The following is a 26,802-nucleotide window of genomic DNA, read 5'->3' on the forward strand; positions in this document are numbered from 1 at the left end:
GTGGATGCACCAGGGATAGTGAGATGACAAGATAATCTTTGTGGTCAGAAATGATAAACTAAATGGAAACTACTTGCCCCAGCATGTATGCCCTTCAAAGGGGAAAACATTTGCCAAGTACAAAAAACAGAACCATTTTGCAAGAGCATTCAAAAGTAATGCTGTATTTCTGTGTGTGAACAAATCCACAATGACTTCAAGATAGACAAAGAGTACCTGAAGAAGATGAAGATCTAAGAGTCTCAAAAATTTCTTGCCACTACAAAAATAGACCTATAAAAAACATGTCTTTTATGTGGTTGTGTCAAACACCACATCAATAATTGGTTTTAAAGCAAGCAATCCATCAGGGAGTTGTTTGACAATTGGATGCAGTTAAACCCTGGTCTATTTCAATGCATAAAATATTAAAGTTGTACAAGCATCTCTTTCTGGAAAAGCTGAATCCTCAAAACATCACAGCTGGTTTTGAGAAGGCAGGGATCTGGACTTTAAATATGAATGTTATCACAGCAGCCAATTTTCTGCCTGCTGAAGTGACAAACCATCCAAAACCAGCTGAACAGAATGCCCTAGATACTTCTATAATGGATGATCCTCACTCTGGTTCAGTTTTTGCTTCATCTCCTATCTTGATGGATCAACAGCAGTCAACACCAAACTTGCCTATAACCCTTGTTCCTGAAAGCATCAGACCATATCCAAAGGCAAAAATGCAAAGGGGGGCCTAGCAAAAACCATAGGAAAGGCAAAAGTAGAATTCTGATGGAAATACCAGGAAAAAGAGAAGTAGAAGCCAGGACTGAGTTAAGGCTTTCTAAGAAAAAGAAAAAGTTGCTAAAAAAGTCAAAGGTTTCATTCATTGCTTATAAAACTAGAGAAAGCATTTCAGATATAGATATGCAGTTCAATGACAAGTCTGATGACAAATCTCTACATGGTAGAAGTATCAGTGAGCTTGAGACTGATGAAGAATTTTCTCATGGAAATTTTGTGCTTGTAAGGTTTATGGTGGAAAAGAAGAAAAACTCTGCTTTTTACTATGTTGATAAAAATGAAGAAAAAAGAACTAACAATTAAGTGCCATATGGCACCCAAAAGTGTACTTTGGGTTGTTTTTCCTTTTTTTAAGTGAAAATAACAAAAAAGGCCTTGTCCTAAATATATTCAGCCCCCCCCCCTAAACAACACCTATGATTAGACCACCCATACGGCTGGACATTTAAAAGAAATTAAAGGATAGAGGATGCAGCATTACAAACTAAATGGTTGCCAGTGCTTATTTTGTAGTTTGCTATTTGCTTGCTTGTGCTCATGTTATACTTTTGTTCACAAAACAATTTATACAAAATATAAAAAGAACAGGGTTGTGACTGCATTTATAGCCCAGTGACACACCTTCCAACTAAGAGTGTTGTCATGTCATGTTTACTTTATTCAAAAGTCAATAATATGAATAATGAAAAATTTACATTTTTCTTCATAGCCTAAGGCTATATAAGACCATTAAAGGGGGGCTTGGGATAATCTATCAAAAACGCAAACGAATGTGAACCATGAAAGTGAACTTATGCTTTAGCCTATAGCCAAATTAGCAACCTAAAAATGTGTCACTTTTTTCAAGACTGTCTCTTTCTGAAAAGCTACTATGTTTGACCTTTGCAAAGCTTGGTTGCAGTCAGTTACAATGAGCACTTTTGAATATAGAGCCAATGTAATAAATAAATTACCCTGATTAATCCCATCCATCACTTTTTCCTTATAGTTCTTCTTCAAACGGTTAAAGTGTAGCGTTGCCTCCATTATCAGTTGCTTGAGTGCTACAATTGCCCAAATTTGTGTTCTATACAGCAATTTTCGGTGCTGCAGTAAAAAAGAAAAAAAATGCGTGTATCGTGACTTTTTTGAAACGCACATGATCCGCTTATAAGTATACTTAGATTTGTTTTTATGTCAGTGTTTTAGTCTTTTTAATGAAAAAGAATAAGGAATGTATCCTGAGCTGATTGGAACAATGAATGGGAAAAGGTATGAGTATGAAGGTGAAGGTAAAGAATACGGCATTGGACTTTACAGTCCCTACCGGCGGTGCTGATTTCTATTTCTCGGCCCTTCAGCCCTGAAGTGCAATGGGGGGCTGGGGGCCAAACATCCTTTGCTTTCGCACATCCTTCCTGTTTACATAAAAAAAAAAAATTTAAAAAATAAAAACGGGTTTTAATTTTCTATAAAGCAGTGAAATACAAAACAATTAATTATACATAAATACTCCGAATATTTCGGCCCCACGTCCGGGAGCCTTTCTAAACGGAAAAAAAAATATAAAATGAAACAAAAAAAAAATTCTTTTTAAAAAAAACTTAACTTACATCAAAATAAAACATACTAAACACATAAAGAGAAAGAAAAAAAAATATAAATAAATAAGAAACAAAACTCACATATTAAATAAACACTTCCATGCACTGAATGTCAATAATGATTCAACTCGCCTCTTCACAGTATATAAATTGAAATCTATCAAAAATGAAGAATATATTTATATTAAGACCAAAACAATAAAAGGTCAACTAACCCCCCGGTCCATAACCCCTAACTAAATTTCACAAGTTCATCAACCAATTTATGAATTATAAATTGAACGGATTCTTGCGGTTGTAAGCTTAGCTGCATTCGTTAACTTTTCCCATCATTTAACCCATTCTGACTTTTGTTCGCAAGGTCATCTTTCGTTTCAGAACTATTATTAAAATCAGTGCTGGTTGAATATCTTGCCTGCATTTTATTTAAACTATTATAAATTGAATTGATCCTAAATTCCCCTTCATCTTTATTGATACTAATACCCCCACATATTATCTTTTTTATTTCTATAATTTCCCTGAAGCTTTATAAAAGTCCTACAGACGTATCTACTATTTTTGTTTGATCAAATAAAATACTGTGATGAGGAAAATTATAAAGATGTTCTGCAACAGCTGACTCAAACGTTTCTGGTGTTTTGTTTTGTTTTAGAGCGCAATCTATTGCATTCTTGTGTTGTTGTAGCTTATTTTCTAAAGTTTGATGCGTTCTTCCCAGATAAAATTTACCACAAGAACATGGAATTCTGTAAACTCCCTTTTGCAAATTTCTCGTTACCGTGTCTTTCCCTTTATTTAACAACGAGCTTAAATTGTGTCCTGATTTAAATGCTGTATTTATATTATGTTTTTTAAATTCTATTCTTAATTTTTGTGATAATATTATGATGAAAGGCAAAGTTATGTAATTTGTTTCTTGATTCGACCCATCATCTTCTAATATTTTTGGTTCCGTCAACTTTTTTTTCCTTTTTTCAATTATTTGAGAAATCATATTTTCCGGATAGACATTACCTATTAGAATATCCTTAATAAAAATTAGTTCATTTCTTATGTATCCTGGTTATGCTAATTTTAATACCCTATCAACTAAAGAAATAACCACACCCCTTTTTACCTGGATCGGATGATTTGATGTGAAAGACAAATAACGGTTGTTACTAGTCGGTTTACGGTAAATTGAAAATGCTAATTTGTTATTATTTCTATGGATCAAAATATCTAGAAACGGTAACTTATTCTCTGTTTCCTTTTCAATTGTAAAAATTAATTCTCCTCCCAGATTATTTAAATGTTCCAAAAAACCTTCAATTTCTGATTCCCCGTAATTCCAAATAACTAAAATACCATCCATACATATGCCCCAAAATTTAGTTTTTAAAAAATATGTTTCTATAGCTAAATTTTCAACATACTCTACATAAATGTTTGCTAACAACGGACTTAAAGGCCCTCCCATTGCTAAACCCCTAATTTGATGGTAAAAATTATCTCTAAACTTGAAATAGTTAGTATATCTGCTAGTTATTTTGACTAAATTTGATATAGTTTCCAGTTCAAGTCCTGAAGGTAATTCTTCTATCTCATTTCTATGTTCCTCCAGTTTTTTGGATAAAATACTAACTAATTTATCTAAAGGAATATACGTATACATGGATTATATATAGAAACTGTACAATCTAAATTTTCCTGATATTTCTACACTTATAAGTTTATCTTTTAAAAATTCCGAGTTTCTTATACACGAATTTTGGAGATATAATAATGGTTTAAGTGTCATTTCTGCAAATTTCTCGATTTTTACCGTTGGTGAATTTGTTGTTGAAACAATAGGTCTTAAGGGGATGCCTGTTTTATGTATTTTTGGCAAACCATATATTCTAGGGCTAACTGATCCCCTTGGAAAGAACTTGTGATACATCTGGGGTGGTATACTTCCATTTGTTTTAAGGTCTTCTAAATCTTTTCTTAATCTTTTAGCATACAATTCAGTTGGGTCCGAGTTAAGTTTTTTATATGTTGAAGTATCACTTAGAATTGTTTCTATTTTACTATCATAATAATCTTTTTCTAGGATTACTACTATATTGCTCTTGTCCGCTTTTGTTATTATTAGAGAATCATCTTTTTTTAAATATTATAAAACTTTAATATCTTTTTTCTTAACTTTTTTGATAACAACCAAAATCTGTTAAAATAATCACTACCCTTAGTCTTAACTCATTTACATTATTTACACCTTTTGGAAACTTATGAATCCCTGTTTCAATTTTTGAAATAATTTCCTCTATTGGTACATTTTTAGTATTTGTACCAAATTTTATATTTCTTTCAAGGATTTCCTTTCGTTCTTTGGTAAACTCGTTTTTGCTTAAATTAATCACCCAAGGGTCTGGGAAATAGTTAGGCTTATACATTGATAGTTTTTGTTTTTGTTTTTCTTGTTCCCTTTTTAACTGCAAAAATTTTTGGTTTAGTCTTTCCCTAGATAATCTTAGAACATGTTCAAAAGAATTTTTAAAGATTGATATAATTTGTTGGAAATCATTTGTATTAAGAAAATTACCAAGGCTATGTTTTAAAAAATCTATTTCTTTTACAACTTGTGATCTCTGGAAACGTTTATCTTTCAGCACATGGTTTAAGTTTAGTAAATTTACCGTTCTCGTGTCCTTTTCTTCATTATATGTATTTAAATGATAATTAAAACGAAACGATGTTGGAATTAGTTTATTTACTTTGCACTTTTCTAAAAACTTTTGTTATGTAACTATATTGGCATGTTTTTTTGTTAAATTCAAAAATAATAAAATTGAATTGTTCTTTTGCCACCCGTAGGCTAGACGTAAATAATTTCTTAGACCACACTGCTTTTCCATTTAAAAAAAAAAAATTAAACAAGAAAAACGGGTTTTAATTTTCTATAAAGCAGTGAAATATAAAACAATTAATTATACACAAATACTCCGAATATTTCGGCCCCACGTCCAGGATCATTTCTCAACTGGAAAAAAAATATAAAATGAAACAAAAAAAAAAAATGTTCGTTTTAAAAAAACTTAACTTAAATAAAAATAAAACATACTAAACACATAAAGAGAAAGAAAAAAACAAAAGAAAAAATATAAATAAATAAGAAAGAGAACTCAAATATTAAATAAACACTTCCATGCACTGAATGTCAATAATGATTCAACTCGCCTCCTCACAGTATATAAATTGAAATCTATCAAAAATGAAGAATATATTTATACTAAGACCAAAACAATAAAAGGTCAACTAACCCCCGGCCCATAACCCCTAATTAAATTTCACAAGTTCATCAACCAATTTATGAATTATAAATTGAACGGATTCGTTTGGTTGCAAGCTTAACTGCAGTTCGTTTACTTTTCCCATCATTTAACCCATTCTGACCTTTGTTGGCAAGGTCATCTTTCGTTTCAGAACTATTATTAAAATCAGTACTGGTTGAATATCTTGCCTGCATTTTAATTAAACTATTATAAATTGAATTGATCCTGAATTCCCCTTCATCTTTATTGATACTAGTACCCCCATATATTATCTTTTTTATTTCTATAATTTCCCTGAAGCTTTGTAAAAGTCCTACAGACGTATCTACTATTTTTGTTTGATCAAATAAAATACTGTGATAAGGAAAATTATAAAGATGTTCTGCAACAGCTGACTCAAACTTTTCTGGTGGTTTGTTTTGTTTTAGAGCGCAATCTATTGCATTCTTGTGTTGTTGTAGCCTATTTTCTAAAGTTTGTTGCGTTCTTCCCAGATAAAATTTACCACAAGAACATGGAATTTTGTAAACTCCCTTTTGCAAATTTCTCGGTACCTTGTCTTTCCCTTTATTTAACAACGAGCTTATATTATGTCCTGATTTAAATGCTGTATTTATATTATGTTTTTTAAATTCTCTTCTTAATTTTTGTGATAAAATTGGGATAAAAGGCAAAGTTATGTAATTTGTTTCTTGATTTGACCCATCTTCTTCTAATATTTTTGGTTCCGTCAACTTTTTTTTCTTTTTTTCAATTATTTGATAAATCATATTTTCCGGATAGCCATTACCTATTAGAATATTCTTAATAAAAATTAGTTCATTTCTTATGTATCCTGGTGATGCTAATTTTAATACCCTATCAACTAAAGAAATAACCACACCCCTTTTTACCTGGATTTGATGATTTGATGTGAAACACAAATAACGGTTGTTATTAGTCTGTTTACGGTAAATTGAAAATGCTAGTTCGTTATTATTTCTATGGATTAAAATATCTAGAAACGGTAACTTATTCTCTGTTTCCTTTTCAATTGTAAAAATTAATTCTCCTCCCAAATTATTTAAATGTTCCAAAAAACCTTCAATTTCTGATTCCCCGTAATTCCAAATAACTAAAATATCATCCATATATCTGCCCCAAAATTTAGGTTTTAAAAAATATGTTCCTATAGCTAAATTTTCAACATACTCTACATAAATATTTGCTAACAACGGAATTAAAGGTCCTTCCATTGCTAAACCCCTAATTTGATGGTAAAAATTATCTCTAAACTTGAAATAGTTAGTATATCTGCTAGTTATTCTGACTAAATTTAATATAGTTTCCAGTTCAATTCCCGAAGATAATTCTTCTATCTCATTTTTTCGTTCCTCAAGTTTTTTGGATAAAATACTAAACGATTTATCAAAAGGAATATACGTATACATGGATTTTATATCAAAACTGAACAATCTAGATTCTTCTGATATTTCTACACTTATAAGTTTATCTTTTAAAAATTCCGAGTTTTTTATATACGAATTTTGGAGATATAATAATGGTTTAAGTGTCATTGCTGCCCATTTCTCGATTTTTACCGTTGGTGAATTGGTTGTTGAAACAATAGGTCTTAAGGGGATGCCTGTTTTATGTATTTTTGGCAAACCATATATTCTAGGGCTAACTGATCCCCTTGGAAAGAACTTGTGATACATCTGGGGTGTGATACTTCCATTTGTTTTAAGGTCTTCTAAATCTTTTCTTAATCTTTTAGCATACAATTCAGTTGGGTCCAAGTTAAGTTTTTTATATGTTGAAGTATCACTTAGAATTGTTTCTATTTTACTATCACAATCATTTTTTCTAGTATTACTACTATATTGCTCTTATCCGCTTTCGTTATTATTAGAGAATCATCTTTTTTTAAATCTTTTAAAATTTTAATATCTTTGTTCTTAACTTTTTCTTGATAACTACCAAAATCTGTTAAAATATTCACTACCCTTAGTCTTAATTCATCTACATTATTTATATCTTTTGGAAACTTATGAATCCCTGTTTCAATCTTTGAAATAATTTCCTCTATCGGTACATTTTTAGGATTTGGTCCAAATTTTATACATCTTTCAAGGATTTCCTTTTGTTCTTTGGTTAACTCCTTTTTGCTTAAATTAATCACCCCAGGGCCTGGGAAATAATTAGGCTTATAAATTGATAGTTTTTGTTTTTGTTTTTCCCCTTTTAACTGCAACAATTTTTGGTTTAGTCTTTCCCTAGATTATCTTAGAACATGTTCAAAAGAATTTTTAAATATTGATATAATTTGTTGGAAATCATTTACATTAAGAATATTACCAAGGCTATGTTTTAAAAAATGTGTTTCTTTTAAAACTTGTGATCTCTGGAAACGTTTATCTTTCAGCACATGGTTTAAGTTTAGTAAATTTACTTTTCTCCTGTCCTTTTCTTCATTATATGTATTTAAATGATAATTAAAACAAAACGATTTTGGAATTAGTTTATTTACTTTGCATTTTTCTAAAAACTTTTGTTGTGTAATTATATTGACATGTTTTTTTGCTAAATTCAAAAATAATAAAATGGAATTGGTCTTTTGCCACCCGTAGGCTAGACGTAAATAATTTCTTAGACCACACTGCTTTTCCATTTAAAAAAAAAAAAAAATTTAAACAAGAAAAACGGGTTTTAATTTTCTATAGGGCAGTGAAATATAAAACAATTAATTATACACAAAAACTCCGAATATTTCGGCCCCACGTCCGGGAGCCTTTCTCAACGGAAAAAAATATAAAATGAATCACAAAAAAATAATTTCTTTTTAAAAAAACTTAAATTACATCAGAATAAAACATACTAAACACATAAAGAGAAAGAAAAAAACAAAAGAAAAATATAAATAAATAAGAAACAAAACTCACATATTAAATAAACACTTCCATGCACTGAATGTCAATAATGATTCAAACCGCCTCCTCACAGTATATAAATTGAAATCTATCAAAAATGAAGAACATATTTATATATAGACCAAAACAATCAACACTCAACTAACCCCCTATTCCATAACCCCTCCTTAGATTTCAAAAGTTCATCAACCAATTTATAAAGTATAAATTTAACGTAGTAGGGTGGTTGCACGCGCAGCTGCAGTTCGTTTACTTTTCCCATCTTTTAACCCATTCTGACCTTTCTTCGCAAGGTCATCTTTCGTTTCAGAACTATTATTAAAATCAGTACTGGTTGAATATCTTGCCTGCATTTTAATTAAACTATTATAAATTGAATTGATCCTAAATTCCCCTTTATCTTTATTGATACTAGTACCCCTATATATTATCTTTTTTATTTCTATAATTTCCCTGAAGCTTTGTAAAAGTCCTACACACGTATCTACTATTTTTGTTTGATCAAATAAAACCCTGTGATGAGGAAAATTATAAAGATGTTCTGGAACAGCTGACTCAAACGTTTCTGGAGTTGTGTTTTGTTTTAGAGCGCAATCTATTGCATTCTTGTGTTGTTGTAGCCTATTTTCTAAAGTTTGTTGAGTTCTTCCCAGATAAAATTTACCACAAGAACATGGAATTTTGTACACTCCCTTTTGCAAATTTCTCGGTACCTTGTCTTTCCCTTTATTTAACAACGAGCTTATATTATGTCCTGATTTAAATGCTGTATTTATATTATGTTTTTTTAATTCTCTTCTTAATTTTTGTGATAAAATTGGTATAAAAGGCAAAGTTATGTAATTTGTTTCTTGATTTGACCCATCTTCTTCTAATATTTTTGGTTCCGTCAACTTTTTTTCCTTTTTTCAATTATTTGAGAAATCATATTTTCCGGATAGCCATTACCTATTAGAATATCCTTAATAAAAATTAGTTCATTTCTTATGTATCCTGGTGACGCTAATTTTAATACCCTATCAACTAAAGAAATAACCACACCCCTGTTTACCTGGATCGGATGATTTGATGTGAAAGACAAATAACAGTTGTTATTAGTTTGTTTACGGTAAATTGCAAGCGCTAGTTCGCTATTATTTCTATGGATTAAAATATCTAGAAACGGTAATTTATTCTCTCTTTCATTTTCAATTGTAAAAATTAATTCTCCTCCCAAATTATTTAAATGTTCCAAAAATTCTTCAATTTCTGATTCCCCGTAATTCCAAATAACTAAAATATCATCCATATATCTGCCCCAAAATTTAGGTTTTAAAAAATATGTTTCTATAGCTAAATTTTCAACATACTCTACATAAATATTTGCTAACAACGGACTTAAAGGCCCTCCCATTGCTAAACCCCTAATTTGATGGTAAAAATTATCTCTAAACGTGAAATAGTTAGTATACTAATTTTCTTGTTTAAATTTTTTTTTTTAAATGAAAAAGCAGTGTGGTCTAAGAAATTATTTCCTTCCTGTTTACCTTCCCCAGATTTATCCAGGTACCCATTTAAAGCTAGGTGGACTCTGGCTGAGCTTACAGTCACGCCACTGACCCCCGTTCCAAATCAAATAATTGTCACTATTGTGATTAAAATAAATTATAAAATATATATATTTCTTATGTGCGACGCATCATGCAATTGGATTTATGTGTCTACAGCACGTCCAAACCATTTTTTCTGTAAAAATGGGATGAAAAACTGGAAATAGGAAAAGCAGTCTAGACTTGCCATTTTTTCCGAAAAATGTTTGAACAAGTTGATCAGCTATCCTTATCAAATCTGTTTTTTCTCAGCCAAAACCTAATAAAAATTTTATTGCGTCAGCTAGACACCATGAGGTAATTTGTTACGGGACAGGGGGGCAACTTTCCCCTAGAACTCTTTGTCCCCCCCCCCAGCTTAAATTCAAGATCTTCTAAAATCTTATCAAAACTAAGATAGTCCTATATAATTCAAGCATCCACAGAAACATATCAGTTTTTTTAGCATATCTTTGCCTTTATGGTAGTATATGGCCAGTTTTTCTTTTTTCACTTGGTTATTTTCAATTGACTTTTACTGATGCATGGAAACCGATCTTTTCAAAGCGTTATGTTTAAGGCACATTTTGAACTGTTCAACATCCACTTCACATTGTAATGACAGTTTGAACTTAATGCTCTAACTAACTAATATATTTTAAAGGATAGAGATCCAAGTCATAATCTTGATTGACTTGTTGACAATTCATTGAAAACACAAGAATAGAATTTTCAAAAAGTTAACAATACACGCACAGAATTTTCAAAAAGTCAAAAGCACAAGCATAGAATTTTTTAAAAAGTCTGATATATGGGAACAGAATCTATTCTGCCTGATTGAAAGCATTTGCACTTGCAACCCGCGTTGTAAATTCTCGCACCCGGACATCCTTAAGGGTATTCTCATTTTTTTCCATTTGCATATGCGTAGTAAAGCATTTATCTAGCCTCTGCGATCTCCTGGTGGCTGAATCCTGGTGTCATGATGATATTATAAGCATCCTTAAAAATCTCATCTATAAGTGAGAAGGAAACCACTGCTGATTTCCCTACGCCGTGAAATATAGATGTTGTATCGCAACCGGACATTTCGTGGCAAATGAGATGATTTTCTGCTGCTTCGGATCCTAATTTTTTTCCTGATCCTTTTTATGTTGTACACTCGTCAGTTATTTCCATTTGTGTCTGTCTGCATAAAAACATCACTTGCATAAATTTTGGTATGGTACAGCAGAAGGACTAACAGGTCGGTATAATTCCAAATCGAAATGATTGAGACAGTTTCAGCACAACTGACTGCAGTTTGTACAACTAAGACAGGGGCATCATACTGAGCATGTTGAACTCTGCGTTCTGAGTTCATCAGCCTGTTAGTAAGATGGTCGATGAAGTATTGTTTATTTTTTTGATTTCTCAGAAATTCCTCCTCATTTTTGACAATCTTCGGGTTATGAGAGAATTCACTCGTTGGGAATGACAAACCTACAGTTCTCTTCAGTTGTGTGCAATTTTTCGTCGCTGATGTTTCAGTGTAACTACCAGTGCCTGGCCGAAGTGTCTTGTGACAAAATCAACGTAAGATCCTGCCACCTCTGATTATGTGGATCGTGCAGTCCACGGGATTTTGTGGACTAGCCAGCCACTGTCGAAAACTGAACCATCTGAACATCCTGTTGACAATGACACTGGATCACCGAGCTCCTCAATTTTCATCAGTGTATTTGTTAGAGAGGCTTTGTCGGCTATCCTCATCACCTATAAAGAACAAAGGAGAGATGGTGGAAAAGTACAAAGATCAAACGACAGAACCAAGTTCAATTCAGAACCACTGGTGATAGCCACTGTGGCTAGACGTTGGAAGATTGGAGCTGGGTTGACCATTTCTCTTTCGCTATCTTTCACCGCGGATGACTTCGTAGCCATAGATATAGCTTTCTCCTATCTCCTGAAACCATATTTGTCAATGTCCTTTGCTTCCTTACCCTTCAGAATCATTTCTGTCACAGATTTGACCTCGTCTACGTTTCCAGAAGATGAAGCGCGGACACCGGTAACCATGCTCAACAACTGTGAATTCTGCTGGAAGGGTTCTAGGGGCTCAAATTATCGAACTATATTTCCATGTCCACCAAATCTCTAGATCCCCTCGAAGATATCGCTTCTGTGTGATTTTAAATAGTCGACTCTGCGAGGCAAGTCAGGTTCTATGCGCGTTCATTAACGAGATCCAAATAGGCATAGCAGATGTCCAAACTGTCCATGTAATTCAGTCATGCCTCTACCTCTCATTAGGCCGCCATTCGTTTTCATACTTTTCTCATTAACGTCTGTTTGAGCACCAGGAAAGAATGTCGCCCAGTAATTGTAAGTTCTTTGGATGACCAGGTACTCCTGTAACGTTCTGTACTACTCTTGCTTGTCTTTCCTGAAATGACACTAAGGAATCACACAAAGGACTGGCAACAGAAAACTGAAGGGGGAGGGGTAGTCTGGAATACTGGTTTGGAATTAAACTGTTCGAGACTCATATTCTAAGGCGCCATTCCGAGCTTGATGGGAAATGGTGAATCAACCGATAAACGATTAAAATGACTTGTTAATGCAAGTAAACTTTCAAAACCATCATAGGCAGCGCAATAGCGCTGCCTAAGTAAAGAACGATGTTGGTACAATGGATTATTTTTTTAGTGGTCTTAGACCAGGGCACTTCGTATCGAAGTAGTTGTCGTAGAAACTTCGAAAAGGGCTCATTCGATTGGAAATTGGAGTGGCTAGTGCCCTTTTTAATAGTCAAAAGTGATTGGAGGGCAACTAGCCCCCCACGCCCATTATCCCCCAAACACATCCAATCAAAATTTCGAGATAGCCATTTTGTTTAGCGTAGTTGAATTCCAGATATAAAATATATTTTTGGGGAGGACACTCCCCCACAACCCTCAGGGCAAGGGTTTTAAGTTATGCCCTGGGGGCACATAAGATTTTTTTAGAAAGCATTGTCGTAGAAACTTCAAAAAGAGCTCATTCGAATGGAAATTCAAAGGGCTAGTGCCCATTTTAATAGTCGAAAGTGATTGGAGGGAAACTGACCCCCCTCTAACGCCTACCTTTTCCCCAAACACATCCAATCAAAATTTTGACATAGCCATTTATTCAACGTGGTTTTAAGTTCTGAAAATTAGGTCATTGAGGGTGACAACCCCCCAAAAGCCCTCAGTGCAAGGGTTTTAAGTTATGCCCTGGGGGCATATAAGGTTTTTACAGAGCGCGTTGTCGTAGAAACTTCAAAAACGGCTTATTCGATTGGAAATTGAAATGGCTAGTGCCCTTTTTAATAGTCGGAAGTGATTGGAAGGCAACTAAAACCCCTTCCACGCCCACCATTTCCCCAAGCACATCCCATCAAAATTTTGAGATTGCCATTTTGTTCCACGCAGTTTGAAGTTCAGGAAAATATACCTTTGAGTAGGACACTCCCCCCACTGTCTTCAGGGCAAGGGTTATAAGTTATACCCTGGGGCATATAAGGTTTTTATTGAAATCTCTGTCCTAGAAACTTGAAAAATAGCTCCATCGATTGGAAATGCCTTGCCATGGCCAGAACATAATTTGCACTTTACTACAAAAAAAACAAAAAACAAATGAATATGCATTGTCAGTTTAATGTACATATACTGATATTTAGTAATCAAAATGTTAATATTATTTGATTTATTAAAGTTATGAAAGTAAAAACATTTATATTTTTTTCAGTAAAGTGCAAATTATGTTCTGGCAATGGGAAGGCATAGGGGTTTTGAGCGCAATTTATGTTAATTTCTGCTCGTTTTGAGTTTAACTCGGTTATTTATCGTAATTTCTGTTCGTTTTGGGTTTCATTTATTTATCGATGCTGATTTGTGGTAGCTACACGCTTGGTAGATTATTTGATTTTGTTTGTGCTTATTGTTTGTTTAATGGAGTTCTTTATTTTTCTTTGAAAAACTTATTTTGTGGAAAAAGTTTTTTTTTAATTAATTTGATGTAAAATGAGGTACTTGACTATGTAAAATAAAGTTTTAACTTCATTTTTCGGATTCGCTACAATTGATTTCATAGTAAACAACCAAATAATCCAAACGCCCCTTAATTCTGAGTTTTTCCCTCCTCCTTCGTGCCCTTTTACGGTGGAAGAGCGTATTAGGGTGGGGAAAAATGAATAAGTGAGTTCGGATTTGGAGTCGGAATTTTATATTTGATAGGAAACGACTATTTATACTCTAACTATTTATTAACAGAAAAATTGACCACCCCCGCTCAGGTCCCCCTTTCAAGAGAAAATTTGAGATACTTGTACAAGTGGGATTCCAGAGACTTATTTTTTGTGTAATTAAGCTGATTTTTCTGAACATTTTTCTGTAAAAAAAAGTCTGTTACGATTTCCCCGAGGTTTGACCTTTCCCCCGTATCTTTCCTCCACTATTCAGCGCTAGTATTTGGACTAATTCCTAACAGTCCCCTTTTGCTCATTATGATTATGGGGTATCTAAGTCAGAAGAATTGGTTTTGGAACATACCCATAGAAATGGAGAAAATCCATTCTTAGTCTAAAGAAAACTCGCCAAATTGAGAGATGGTTGCCTAAAAATACACATCTTATTCCCATGTGCGTAATAAAGATGGAGGATATGAGGTCTCCTCTTCTAACTTCTTGTCTTCCTCGATAAAGTTCTCTAAAGTGTTTAGTTCACTTCATTGTATTATATGCAGTGTTCACTTCTATTCATCAGAGTTTTTGAACCTTGAAACAGTTTAGCGAATAATTTAGGCTCTGGTAGGAATCGAGTTTTATTTTAGAGGCTGAATATCCAGATACTCATTGTATCACCATTCGCTTAGTTAGGAGAGTGAATCGGTTTCTTCTTAGAAAACTCTTTGACAAGCTTTGAAAAAAATCTTTAAAAGATTGTTAAAGGTGAAGTTGTCATGAAAAACAGTGTATTTCACCGAAAAATAGTAACATAATTGTAGGAGCTATAAAGGGGGACTGGAGGAGAATACGCATTACTAAAGCCAAAAAACAGAAAAAAGAGATATGCCGATTATTTCAGGTCGTGACAGCAGTAGAATCTTTTTAGACGTTCAATCCGTACGGAGGAACACTCCTCCGTAAGATTTGTCTAAGGACCCCACCCTTCACTTCTGTGAAAAATTGTCTAAATGTGACCTAAAATGCTCTTCTATTATTTTACATCGTTTTTTTTTGGGAAAAAAAGGTATCTCAGGCACTTCTCTTATAGTCACAGCTTCATTTGAGGAACGATAGCCACCTTAATAAGAAAATCATTTCTGTTCATTTGTGGTGTTAGTGTCTTTACTTTCATTTGAAAAAAAACCTTCCCTTTAACTTTAATAGTTTTGATGAGTTTCTTATATGCCTTTTATACCTCACGCTGTTTTCTATTGCTTGTAGTATATCTAACAGTGTGTAACATTGTAACCATTATTATAACTGAACTTCAGATTATTTATTATCACAAATTTTTAGTCTTGCATATAACAATAACCTCTTTAGGACGATTTGCCTTCAGGAACCAACGTGAGTGTGTCATATGCATCACTTTAAAAAGTGTAATGTTTATTTATCGGATAATCACGTTGAAGTATGGTCTAAAAATGTTCGTTGTTTTTGAACCTTGTAAACAGCTTTATCACTCTTGAAAACTTGACGGAAAAACATTGAAAATGTAATTTAACAGTTTTCCTTTTAACTATCTATCCCTCGTGTGGATATGGCGCTAAGTTTTCCAATGCTTTTAATAACTTACTTTAATGAAGTGTGATCAACAATTAATTCAATTGTCTGAATTTTTTAAACAATTTTTTTGACAAAAGAAAAGCAAACACCAAGCACAGAAAAAATGAAACCTGATTATTTGGACTGGTTAAGGGGACTGGTGAAGGTGCTAAGGTTAAGGATAAATTAGAAAAGGTCGTAAATTCAGATTTAGTGAAAAAATCTTGCAGTTTTTTGGAAGTAGTGGGTGAAAAAAAAAAAACAACAAAAACAACTAGGGTGTGTAATTAGCAGAAAATATTTGACACCAAAAGCTTGGGAAAATTTAGCTTTCCATCGAAGATGAAGTTGTCTTAGATGTAATTTTTGAAAGTAGCGGGTAAAAAAAAAAAAAAAAAAAAAAAAAAAAAAAAAAAAAATAGGGTGGGTAATTAGCAGAAAACTAGCTAAAACGTTTGACACCATAAGCTTGTGAAGGTGTAGCTGTTCTTTGAAGATTAAGTGATCTTTAGCAATCAACAGATTTAAAATTTTTGAATTTTCACAAACGAAAAGCGTTGTCAGTTTTAACTTTCTACTTTTTCTTATTTGATTTTATGGTCTAACGTGACAACATTGAAAAAAATGTGTTACTTCCCTAAAAACTTCATAACTTCTAAACAGCCAAAAGAAAAATCATAGAACATGTAAAATTATTGAAGTCGAATAAAACGTGAACTAATTAGCCAAACAAGCAACCTTTCATTCCTTTACGATTTCTGTTTAAAAGTCACTCTTTGTGACAGAGAAAAATCAATCGAGGTTTTAAGCCTGCTAGCTTCTAGGTTCTAAATTTCAACGTTGCAAAATTTCTTGATTAATGTCTTCATGGATGTAAATACCTCTTAATAAATTTTAAGCTAAAATGGACACTTTTGCGAGGAAGGTAGAAGGGGCTTGGAAAAGGTAGAAGCCTCTGAAGCTCCATCCACTCTGTTCACTTGGCCCACCGATACTTGCCCCAATAGTATCAAGTAGATTGGAGGTTGCAGAAGGGCAGAACACCCCTGAAAATTACTGTTTTCATGTCCCAATAGCCCAGGATACTTGGCCCTTAGATTCCAAGACTATCAATGATATTAAAAACATTTTATCTTTCTGGTGAAAGTGGCCGAGAAAAGGTGTGGTCAAGGACCCACTTTGGGCCTTCGATTGTCAGGTTAGAAATGATAGCACGATCCCACTCAAGGCATGCTGAAACATGTCTAATTTTCTTCTAAATAGCTGCTAGTAAGAAGGGGATAACTTATCGAGTAACAAAGGATCTTTTTTGTGCCTACGCTCAGACTGTTTGAATACATATGCAAGTATTTGATTTAAACGACATTTAAAATCTAACCTTAATGCCTAAGAGCTGGAAATGGGGAAATTGTGGGGCTGAAGCGGTACCTGTTCTACTTTGGCTATCAAATAATGCATATTGAAAATACCTCTGATCCAGTGTCGTAGAAGGTACAACGCACTTATTTTCTGATGAGAAGTTGCCCTTAAGAGAAGCTGGGGGCTTTGGGGGCAATTAGACCCATTTTAGATCTTCAATCATTCAAATTAACTACCTTTGCTTAAGTCATGTTCAAAAAGGTGATACACATCAACCTTCCTGCTCAAAAGATGAAACGGTAGGCGAAGGTGCACACCGAAGAGGCCAGAAACTCAACTTTACCTCCAGCTTGTTTTTACAATGAATTTGGACCTTGTTCGGTTTTGAGTTATAATCCAATTTTTTCCCACTACCTACCACAACAAAAATTTGTCAGCTCTTAGGAATTTTTAAATGTTATATCCCATCAACATATTTTTGAACATAACGCCTATAAAATAGTTCGTGGTAATGAACTGTAAGCAACGAGAGACACGGCTCAATAGTAACCGGAACTCTAAAAAACGAAGTTTTGATACCGATAGATGTATCATAAGAATTGTCTGATTATGTCGATTCCAAATGTATAATTTTCATTATTTTAGCATTACACATCAAACCCTATGAGGCTGAAAAAATTTGCCTGATTTTCTAAGAAGGGGGGAAACACCCCCTAAAAGTAAAATAATCTCAATGAAGATCAACATACCAGAGAACAATATTACAGAGGTTTCAACCTCTTATCTTCAAGAATGTGGAATGTTCTATTTTTGCCAGAAGAAGTATCACCGATGCGTGTTTATTTGTTGTTTTTTTTCAGGGGTGATCGTACTAACCCACTGGTCCAAGAATGTCGGGAGAGCGCTCATCCGAATGGAAATTAAAGGTTCTAGTACCCGTTTTAAGTGATCAAAAAGATTGGAGGGCAACTAGGCCCCCTTCCCCGCCACCTTTTTCCAAACGTCGTCATGATTAATTATTTTTGAGTCAAGACGAATTTTCTTAATATCGACCTAAATTTGGCTATGGTGAGTCCTTAACTGACGAAGAAACCTGTTCAAGTGACTGATTTAAAGCCGTAAAATTGGGTATATAGTCACATCACGTCGTATAATATTGTTTGGTGTTCACTTTTCTCAGGGCGCCACCAGCTAAAAGTCTCAAACATTGTGCATGAGCCTGAATGGATTGAATTGCTCTATTTTTGAACATGCCAATAACAAGTAAATTTTATTTTTCTGTCAGTAAATATGGGTCACAATAACCAATTTCAAAAATAGCGTAACCACTTACAAGATCAAAATAAACATGTCAATAAATTATCTAGATATCCTAAAATAACACATATTAAACCAGTCAGAACCAAATACCACTAAAGTGCCATACATGAAGAAATAAAAATTTAGTTGCATATGGTCAAAACGAATAGCTTTTAAAAAGATAACATTTAAATATCAGGAATTTAATTTTCATCATATTTTTGCAAGGTTTCTGAATGTGGTTTAAGGTCAATGATTTCTAGTTATGAATATTGCGGACATGTGGTCTTGCGGTCAGCAGTTTTTAGTTACGAATGCAAAGGATAGTTACAATGATCTATAACTATAGATCATTGTAACTATCCATTGCATTCTTAGCTAAAACCTGCAACTATATATATTACGGTTTTATACGTAATAGCCTATAGTAACTATAATTACACTGGAATACACAAGACAAACAAATGTGATAGTAAATTATTTGAACTATTTACGGCGTACATAACTTAGTATATTCAAGCACTGTTATTGAAAATACAACAAATAAGAGCAAAAGGAAACAAGGATAGGATCAGAGTTTTAATAGGGTAATAAAGGGGCAAAGTATAAGCAAAAGTGGAAAAAAGTCACTTAATGGCAAGAATACCCAATTCGAACGACTAATTAGTTTTCTTTGGTGATATAGCATAAAATTAGAGCTGCTTAGAGTTCTCTCTCTTTTTTTAACTACGTACAGACAATGCTACCATTTCGAACCAGGAACTACTTTGAAATAAGCATTTCCAGCACGTGTGGAAAAAGTATCGAAGTCAAAGCCTGTATTAATGCATGACACAGCTTAAAATGTTGCACGTGGTAAGGTCGATTGTTATTATTGTTTTGGAGGAGAACAAATTTGATTTCGTTCTGTTTTTCTTGCGTAATCGATTTCAGTTTATTAGGCGAAAGTGGTAAGCGTCTAATCTCCAAGGTTGTTCTTTTTTACGGTAGGTTTGGATCTTAGTCCTTCAACTGACAAATGTGACGCAAGATTTTGTTGAATATGACACATGTTCCATCCCTGGGCAAATGTGAAAAATATGACGCAGGCATCCTTCACTGGGCAAAAAAATTATGGTTTTGCTTATCCTTTGTTCAGAACCTACGATCTAAGAACTGAAATGGAGTTTAAAAGTCTTCTGTTTATTCGAGCCTATCTGCTTTCAAAAAAATAACCTTCATTTAAACAGGCGAGCTGTTTAAGCGACCTTTAAGTGACCTGCCAGCTATATCCGATGATGCTCTGGGCACCATTGACAAATATATTCTTAGACTAATATATAAGAGATTTATAGATCCAGAAGCATTTTCTAACGGAATCAAATTTGCCACCATTTATCTAACAAGACATTTCTGTTTTGATTTTGGTTGAATTTATGATTTACTTTCTGTGTTTGGGCCTGCGGTGGAGAAATGAATTTACATATTTATCCTGAACTTTAACTGTTCATTAATTACCAAAATATTTTTTTTGCTTTCTCTTTGTTCTTTTCTTAGCAGTCATGATGGAAACATGGCCCACGACAAAAATCATATTTTGAACTAAAAAACAATACAATTTTCTTTTTAAGTACTGATCAATGCTCCTTGAAGAGATGATGACTAGGTACTATTTAATTGTTTTTTTTTTTTTTTCATAAATTAGTTTATGGGAAGCAACATTCTGGAAATTCCCAGGGACTGATAAATTTCTTTTGCAGTAGACACGAGGAAAAATTGGATAATGACTTAAAACCGAAAGTCCAAATTTGCTGTTAAAATAAACGGGAGGTAAAAACAAGATTCTGTCCACTTTGGTGCACATCCTTCCCTTATAGCCCATCTTTTTGGCAGTAAGGTAGGTATGTATCACCTTTTTGAAACAGATTAAAGCAATGACTGTCAGTTTGAACGATCAAAGACCCAAAGTGGGCCCACTGCCTCCAACACTCCTCAGCTTATTCCAAGATCAACCTTTTGGCACAAAATAAGCCTGTTGCACTTAGTACAAGCCTGGATCACAGAATAATTCACAATCTCTATAACGGGAGAACTAAAGTTGGTCACTTGCCCCTTAATCCCCCCCAGTCCTTACATTTTCAGCTATAGGTGGAGAAATCGAATTATTACACCTAATTTAAATGGGAAACATCCAATGATTTTAATACCATGTTAATTTAGGCACAAATCGTACCCATGGCCATTCAAAAAGCCTCTTTACCCTGTTTCTACTAGTTTTTTATAAGTAAAATAGGTATGTTTCACAATAGTTGGGGTGGAATCATGCAATCATTTCCTATCTACATATTTCAAGGTAAAAAGTGTTTTCTTAGCCCCATCTCTTCTTACTAACATAAAGTTTTAAGATAGAGATATTTTTCATGCAATCAAGAGACTTGAAATCTTGCTAACATACCCAGGGTTGAACACTTCCCCCTTCATAATGATAAATCCTGTACTTAAATAATGAGCACATTTCAAAATTTACAACCGTTTCCCCGGTGGCTGTGGGGGACGTGGTATTCCTAGGAGCCTAGTTATTAGACCTTTTCCATTTTGAACAAAGTGGCTGTTTCATAAATTTGATCAGTGTTTAGGGGAGACGTCTAAAAAGAACAAGAGGGCACTTTACCCTCCAAACACTGTTCAACATGCCCTGACAATTTCAATTGAATATCCTCAGCCGTTGCTGAGATCTTTCTGAAGTGCCTTTTCGACAATAAGCCTGCCAATAGAGTGTTCTGTTTTGTTCAATATTCCTCTTGAATTTCCTCAAAGTAGTTGCAAGCAAAATTAGTTGCAGTCTCAGACGCGAGTAGTCAAAGTCATACTTGATAGTAGTTACGGTCATAAGCAGTCATAGTCGAAGTTGCAAGTTGTCAGAGTTTCAGTCGCATCCAGTTGCAGTTTCGGCCTTAGTTGCAGTAGGAGTAGTATTAGTGGCCCTGGAAGTTTCAAGTTAAGAAAATTAGCCTTTCCCAATATAGTGCAGATTCGCCCAATTGCTACTCTGGATGCACACAGTGTCTTATGATTTAGTTCAGCATCCCCCTAAACATTCCCTGTAGTTTCACATTAACAACCTTAGCTTTTTCAGACACACCCAGAATCAGTCAATCTCTCTTCCCAATGGTAAATCCTGTATGCAGACAATGCTTAAATAGCATAATATACAACACCGGTCTCGGGGGACGGGGGGGGAGGGTTGCTTTTCATGCCCGGAGGCATAGCTATTAGACCTTTTGACTATTTTAAACAAAAATCTTTTTTAATTTTACCCAAACTTGGAGAAGGGGTATCTAAATAGGGCAGCTGAGGAATGCACTGACCGCCCTCAGGTCATTTTGAGCACTTCTCTGAGCATACTCTGACAGTTTCATCTTACCACCCTCAGCCGTCCCTTATATATTGCTAGTAAATCATTTGACAACTAGTATATACATGGTGTGTTTCAATTTAGTTCATCACCCCCTTCAAAATTTCCTCAAAGATATCGCAAGTAAAAGTACCCAAGGCCGTGAATATTTGCAGTCACATTCGTGAGTAATTGTAGTCCCAACTATCCGCAGTCACAAGTAGTCAGAGCTGAAGTCGTAAGTAGTCAAAGTTCCAAGTAGTCACCGTCGCAATTAATGTTAGGTGTAGTCATAAGTAGTCGCAGTATTAGTCGCGAGTAGTTGCAATTGCAATTACAGTAGTAATCGCAATAGAATTGGCCCTGAAAAGTTAATACCTTTATTCCTTCCTCAGATATTGCTGAAACACCATTTTTTATAACCTGGATGCGCATAGTATCTTAGATTTAATTCAACATGACAAATTGCATAATTTTTATTCCTTACGCCGGAGGTTGTGGGGGTATCCCATCCCCAGAGGCATAATTGTTTACTTTTGATCTTTTTGAACAAAAAGGAATTTTCAAATTTCTTATCATTTTTGAAGTGCGACGGAATTCGAAAGGGTAAGGGGGGCTTATTGCACTCAGATACCTCTTTAACATCCCCTTCAGCAGGCTAGGAAAGTTTCAATGTATTACCCTTAGCCATTCATTTAATATTGCTGCTAAGGTCTTTGACACCCATCCTGTATATAATCGATTTTGATTTTTATTGAACTTGTCCTCAACATTTCCTGAAGTTTCATCTTAATACCTTTATCATTTTTGGAGAACCAGGATCAAAAACGCCCCAATTTCCCAATAAAAAGCCTTACATATTAACAATGGGAAACTTGCATAACTTAAAACCCTTACCTCATAGTTTGTGTGTGTGGGGGGGCTAGGTCATTCCTGGAGGCATAGTTACTTTACCTTTAGGCTTTTTTGAAGTTTTTTTGAGGCTTTTTGAAAAAAAAACTTGTTTTTATTTTAATTTAATTTCAGAACGTTTTTGGATTAATGCAGGTTTTTAAGATTGCTCACCATACATGAATAATTAAAACGGAATTTGGATATTAATTTTACTTTTTTAACGAATAACAACCTTATAATAACATAAGTTGTGTTTTTGTTCCAGTTATCAGCACTCCCCCTCTATGAAAAATTCTTTGATCTATTGTTTGATCTCACTGGGAGATAAGGCAGAATGACTTTAATGCAATTGCAACATCATTGATGAATATAGGCCTACTATTTGTAGGCAACATATAGAACATTGTTGCACCAAATAGTAAATAACAGACCAGTAAAGCCTACTGGAGTGCTAAAGGCCGTTTAAATGGAATAATAAGCTCTTTTAAAAGCTATAAGAAAACTTCATCTTACAGAGCGACGTATTAAGGAGGGAGTGACCCTCCTCATATACGTAATAATTTCTGTTTGTTTTAAGTTTTAATGTTGCTCCTTACTTTCAGCTGAAAAAAACTTGTTTTTTTTTGTATTTAATTTCTGATCTTTTTTTTTTAATAATGCTGGGAAATTCGGTTCACCTTCTATGGAAAATTCCCCTCCCCCATGAAAAATTTTTTCATAGAAAGAACTTTCAACGTAGCCTTCCCCCTCCACCAGAAAAATCCTCCCTGAAAATGTCTATATACTTCCCAATAGCCAATACTATATGATGAAATGGCCAGAGTTCATAACTTGCAGCCTGTCCCCCGGGAACTGTGGGGGTTAAGTCATCCTCAAAGACCCAGTTACTAGACTTTCCTATTATGCTGAAAAAATTGGCTATCTACAAATTTTGATCGGGTGATTTTGGGAAAATGAGTGTGGGGGGGGGAGGCTAGCTACCCTCTAATGTTTTTGGTCACTTAAAAAGAGCACTAGAACTTTTGATTTCCGACCAAATGAGCCCACTCCCCATTTTGTACGATCACTGGTTCAATACGATCACCCATGGGAAAAAAAAAACCAAAAAAAAAAAAACAAAAAAAAAACAAACAAACAAATAAACACGCATCCGTGATCTTTCTTCTGAAAAAAAAAAAATACAAAATTCCACAATTTTGTACAAAGGAGCTTGAAAACTCTACAAGTCGGTTCTCTGATATGCTGAATCTGATGGTGTCATTTTCCTTAAGATTACTTGATGTGTCGGAGGTGTTTCCTCCTTTTTAAAAAATTTGTCAAATTATCTCGGGCTCGTAACTTTTGATGGGTGCAATTAAATTTGGTGAATTTTACATATTTTGAATAAGCAGCAAAATTCGATTCTTTTTATGTATCTAATGTTATCTAGACTGTTTGTCAGAGCTTCTGTTACTACTCAGCCACATTGCTCCTTACTTACAGTTTGTTACCACAAACTGTTGGAAAAGAAAAGCGAAACAAAGCACTACTTGATTTGTAAACATTTATTAGTCCTGGGACGTCCCCTGAGTTAAGGTTATTTGACTTTTAGACTATTCTAAGCAAAATGGTTATCTTAAGATTTTTACTGGAATTATTAGAGAGGAGAAAAAGCGAAGGGAGGGGATTGGTTGCAGTTCAAACACTTTTGACTCTTAAAAAGATGACTAGAACCTTCGACTTGAAATCGAACGAGTCTCCACCGAAGTTTCTACAACCACACCTTCCATAAAAACCTTATGCCAACTTAACAATGGCCAACTTGCATGACTTTCAGACCTTGTTGGGGTAGCTGGGCGGGATTTGTTGGTCCAAGAGGCATAGTTATTTAACCTTTGGACTATTTTGAATAAAAAGCTATCTCAAAATTTGGATCGGATGCATTGGGGGAAAAAGAGGGCGTGGGGGACTAGTTGCTCTCCAGTCCCTTCTTACTCTTAAAAAGTGTACTAGAGCTTCCAAATTTCAATGCAATGGGCCCCTATCGAAGCTAACGTGACCACCCACTACATAAAGACCTTATATATTTATTTATGCCCGCTTACAATGGAAAAATGGAGAAAAAAAAGAAAAAAAAAGCGGAGTACAAAATGAAACAAATAAAGAAGAAAAACATATTCAACACTAAAAATTAAATACAGGTATTTCATTCACAGAAACTGTTGAGTCAGCGGTGAGTCGTAGAGTTTACTGAGGGATCGTCTTGAGGCTCTCCGTTCTAGATCAATCACCTTGGTTGATGGATCAAGGATTCCATATATGGATGAGATCTCCGTGTTAGAAAATCTTAGTTGAAGTCCCAGCAAAAATTTTGCAAATCTGTAGTACGTGGTTCGTATTTTTCGACGCTCGGTGAGGGACAACATTTCCCAAAAGGGTGATATATACCAGATGGCAGGAGAGACGACGGCGTTGAATAGTTTTGACTTAATAAATCGATTAAATGACCACTTGCATTTGACAGCTTTTCCATATGCTGAGCGGATAGATTTACAGACTGATTCAGCCAACAAGCCTCTAGTTGACCTAGGCGTCTGGCCATACGTGATACCAAGGTAATTTAGGGACTGGTACTGCTGGATTCTGATACCGTCAAGGACAAGATTGGAATTGGTCGAGTTGGTGCCGCTAAAAACGATAAATTCGGTTTTCTCTATGTTGACTCGTAGTCCTATTCTTCTGTATAGGGTCACTAAAAGACGAAGATTCTCTTGTAGACCCCTCAGCGTGCTGCTTAGGAGCAACAAGTTATCTGCATAAGAAATGAAACTTAGATCCAAGCCCTCTAAAAAGAAGGTCCCACGAACGAATCTAGTTACAGAGTAAATCGCAGAATTAAAGATGATAGGGCTAAGAGCAGATCCTTGCCGAATTTCTTTGAAGAGCTGAATGGGTTCAGAAAGCTTTTGCTTCCGGTGACCGGCGATTGTTTCCCATCCCAAAGCTAGACGAATATGCGTGTGGGACTACCAGTCATGGAGAACAAGGACAATGCGGGGGTCGACTCCTGAATCTAAGAGGCACCACAGAGCCTGCGATTGGACGACAGAATCGAACGCAGTGGAGATGTCTACACTGCAGGCAAGGAGTGGCTTTTTAACTAAAGATTAAATAAAAAAAACAAGTTTTTTAAACTGAAAGTAAGGAGCGACATTAAAACTTAAAACGAACAGAAATTATTCCGTATATGAAAGGGGCTGTCCCCTCCTCAACGCCTCGCTCTTTATTCCGTATATGAAAGGGGCTGTCCCCTCCTCAACGCCTCGCTCTTTACGCTAAAGTTTGACTCTGTCTCACAATTTTTTTTTAAAACAATAAAAAACTTTAGCGTAAAGAGCGAGGCGTTGAGGAGGGGACAGCCCCTTTCATATACGGAATAAAGAGCGAGGCGTTGAGGAGGGGACAGCCCCTTTCATATACGGAGTAATTTCTGTTCGTTTTAAGTTTTAATGTCGCTCCTTACTTTCAGTTTAAAAAACTTGTTTTTTTTATTTAATTTCTGATCGTTTTTTAGTTAATTCAGCTTTTATTTGCATACAAATTTTACTTTTCTTTTGCTAAATGAATGTCTTTACAAATTAAATTACTTAACTAACTTATATATTCGTATATTTTTCTTCTGGCAAAAATTCAAAGTTGCAGATTTTTGCAGATATGAGCTTGAAACCTATGTAATAGGGTTTTCTGATACGCTGAATCTGACGTTGTGATTTTCATTAAAATTCTTTCACTTGTAGGGGATGTTTCCCCCCTCTTTAAAAAATCGAGTAAATTTCCTCAGGCTTGTTGCCTTTGATGAGTAATACTAAACTTAATAAAATTTATATATTTAGAATCAGCATTATAAACACATTCTTTTGATGCATTTATTGACATCAAAATTCCGTTTTTAAAAGTTTCGATTACTATTGAGCCGTATCGCTTGTTTT

This window comes from Artemia sp. Qi Xiang Cuo, chromosome 4 (genome assembly GCF_049724085.1).
Source record: "Artemia sp. Qi Xiang Cuo chromosome 4, ASM4972408v1, whole genome shotgun sequence".
NCBI lineage: Eukaryota > Metazoa > Arthropoda > Branchiopoda > Anostraca > Artemiidae > Artemia > Artemia sp. Qi Xiang Cuo.